The following is a 3634-nucleotide window of genomic DNA, read 5'->3' on the forward strand; positions in this document are numbered from 1 at the left end:
TGTATGTTTTATTTGCTGGAGCCATTATATAAAATGTATGCATGTATTTGATATGATTTAGTATAATGTAACTTAAACTTTAAGGTACACATATAGTATGCTGTACATTATTTTAACAATTAAGCATCCTAATCATATTTATGGTTTTTTGGCTTTCAGCTCCAGTATCCTTGGGCAAATATACCAACCTCAGAACAAGCGTATACCTATTGTTTCCTGGAAATTGTGAGATGTTTACATCTTTATAACTGTTTGACTTGATACACAGGCAAAGCTCTTAATCTAAGCTGGGCAACTCCATTCTTTAATTTCCATTTACAGTCATGTGTTTACAGTAATGCGTGTGCTGTAACTTCTCAGTTTGAATAATTAAACTTCTGGTCATGGCATCATTTCAAAACCCTTCATGTAACAGCTTTATTTAAGTAAAATATATTATGCAGGTACAAATTTGCTAGAATACGTCAGTAAACCATTTTTGACCTAGTTTAATGTTCTTCCATCTTCTACATTTTAATGTTGCCAGGTATATGTTTAACAATCTTTTGAAGTAATGATTCCTTTTCTGTAAAAAAAAAGAAAATATACAATAATTACAGCTTAAAACAGAATATTCTGGGTTACACACCTAATAAATAGAATTACATCATAGGTCATGCCATTCTAGAAAGTGGTTTTGAGGATTGTTTTTAGATATTACATTTAGGCTATTTCCAGACTGGCAATAAGGTTGCAGTTTGGTTACTACTTCCACATGCCAATGAACTGCTGCGTTGTTGGAGATGCTACAAGTAGCTTCCATTCACAACAGCCTCATAGAAAAGGAATGGGGTGGCAGTGAGTGGTACAATATCACTCACTGCCAGCTGTCGTCAAATCTAAAGATGCTGATGTAAACAGGGATAAGTCAATGACGCTTAATGCTACCCTGCCTGCCTCCCTTACTTCTCCTTTGTGTGGGTGTCCACCTCTATACAATACCTGAGGGTTAGGCTGACCCAGTCCTACCACACCCTCTATGCGGAAAACTACCATCCCCTGATCGATATACTGACCTCCGCTCTTAGTCGCCCCTGTCATGGGCTGCCATGGTTCGGCCGTAGTCTACTACCTCTGAGTATTGCTCATGGGGATGCCCTGCCGGTACTGCATAACCTCCAAAATAAGGTAAGCATATTTTTCTGATGTCATCAGAGGCCCAGGGTTGCTAGGGCACCCTTTACATGCACAGAAACTTGGGTGGACTCTGAATTGCCCATCCAGTGTAATACTACGCCATGGCTTTACACACCACACATGACCCCCCGGTGGATCTCCATGGAAATGCCCAACTATGCAACAATCCCAGCATAGGCGCTCCTGGGGCTTCCCCCAACTCATTGCCCCAAGACCATCAGCTCGCTCATGTGTTACTCACATAGGATATAGGACACCCATAAGTATGCAGCTAAACTAATATCTAAAAAGACCCATTTGAAGCCAATGGTTAGAACCCCTCGTTTCCCACCTGCTAACTGGATCCATGGACCTTTCAGTGGTGGACCTAGCAGGATCACATTTATCTATCACTTTCTCTCCTTCAAGGAAGTTAGAACCTGGGGCAGTCTGCAGACGGGCCTAGAAATCTTCCCCTGGGAATACTATTGCTACCTCCAGCTTTGCCACTGGATAGACCCGCTGGCAAAAGGAGATCGCAGCCCAATGACAATCATATCATTTGAACACATATGCATACATTCCCGTCTATCCCTCCTGGCTTTACCGTAGCTTATAGCACATCACACGCAGACCTTTCCTATTATAGTCAGGGTAAAATTGACAAAACATCTGGAAGGCAGTCGCACCATGCTTTATTAATGTGCAAGTGGTTGAGGCTGCCTACAAAGTATTGCTCCAATAGTATCTGACTCCTTTCCCTCTGACACACATGGACCCCCCCACCCTCTCCAGTCACTGCTTATGTAGAGATAGGCTACATACCTGGTGGTCTTGCCTACAAATACAGGGGTTCTGGACCTCTGTTTACTCATTACTCTCAGTCCTAAGAGACGCTGACCCCACATTCCTAGAAAACATTTCTACACCTCCCTTAATTGCCTCAGCGAAAGCTCACCACCTTTATATTTCTGGCGGCCAAGCAGGTGCTTGCTAAGGCTTGGAGGTCCCCCCAAATTTACTTCTGGGAGGTGAAATCTGGACTAGACTACCCCTCCCCTACCCCCTCTCTTCCCATCTTCACATCTTCTATTACCCCCACTGTTCCTATGCATCCTGAGTAAACCCTGATGCATTGCAGCATCACTGCCTACCTCATGAACCGCATATCAGGGACTGTGCTTACCAACTGCAAAAGTAAAATTAGCCCTCAGTTTATTAGCCCCAAGTTAAAGAGAGGCAAACTTCTATTGGCTGTTGATTATCACTTATCACAATAAGCACTTTTCATTGAACAGATGTGGCTTCATTAATATTTTTTTCCAGTATATTTGTACTTTATTTTTATCAAATAGTCATTCTGCTAGTACCATACAGTATTTTGCAATGGGTTGCACATGTGATGCGCACAACTGGACATTGTATTCCAGTTACCTAAAAGTATATATTTATTTGAAGTATTCTGTTTTAGGTGTTTTGGCCTGAGGAAGGTAGTACAAGAACTAATTAGGAGGCAGACTAACTGAAAATGCTGCTAATGGATTTGCTAAGTTAATTGAATGCTGCAGTTAACAGCAGAAAACATTTCCTTTTCCATGGGGAAGGTTTTACCATGCAAGTGCTGCTAACCAAGATAGATGGATAGGAAAACTCAATAGGTCAAAATATTTGGACAGCAAACCTGAGGACAAGATGTCTCACCTTTACCTGTTCTCAGCAGATCAACTGGCTATGTATAGCCAGTTTTAGATTTACAGTATACAAGTATTTTTTTTTCACTATAGTCTTATTTTAAAAATATATATTGTAAATTAGCATGCAGGCTGCCAAAAACAGTTACTTACTGTTCTGATTTTCAAGTACTGAGTACAATGCCACCATTCCGGAGTGGATGTGATCAGCCACGTGACAATGTAGTAGCCATGTTCCTGGATTCTTTGCAGTCATTTGAACAGTTTGAAAAGTCCCAGGATACAAATCAAATACATCTGTCTGGTAAACATTACCCATCTGAAATCAAATAGTGAGAACAAAGTATTACCAGTAACAATATAGATAAACATGAAAAATATCCATGCTTTTGTCCTTAACCTGTAAACTTTTCTTTCTTTTCTTTCAATCTAATGTACAGTGCATACACATGAGTTAGTTCTCAATATGACTCAGAATTATATATGTATATTTTCATTTCACCCACTGTGCTTATTAAAAAAGTAGACAATCTCTCACTGGCCTTGGTTGGCTGCTGTCTGTTATTGGTGACACTTCAGAGCTGAAAATACATTTTCAATTAGCTTAGTAAAGAGACTTTATCCAATCATGTTCAAGCAAAACTAATTTTTTCTTTTGTATGTGCAGTTATTTTTGAAATTTACTAAGCTAAGGTAAACTTCCTTAACAACCATCAGTTCCTATAGTAAATCAACCACAATGCTTGTTTTCTATGTGGGCTTTTTAATACACAAGAATAGGCCAAAAA

General features: G+C 40.0%; 1 long non-coding RNA gene across 1 annotated transcript; it reads right to left on the reverse strand.

Annotated features, from left to right (window-relative positions):
* Positions 1-389: 389 nt before the first annotated feature.
* LOC140321117 (uncharacterized) lies at positions 390-3628 on the reverse strand. Its single transcript, XR_011918830.1, has 2 exons — positions 3000-3628; positions 390-565 (listed from the first exon to the last, which is right to left on the reverse strand). It is a non-coding gene; the product is annotated as an uncharacterized lncRNA (long non-coding RNA).
* Between the last annotated feature and the right edge of the window lie 6 nt (positions 3629-3634).

This window comes from Pyxicephalus adspersus, unplaced genomic scaffold (genome assembly GCF_032062135.1).
Source record: "Pyxicephalus adspersus unplaced genomic scaffold, UCB_Pads_2.0 Sca770, whole genome shotgun sequence".
NCBI classification, from domain to species: domain Eukaryota; kingdom Metazoa; phylum Chordata; class Amphibia; order Anura; family Pyxicephalidae; genus Pyxicephalus; species Pyxicephalus adspersus.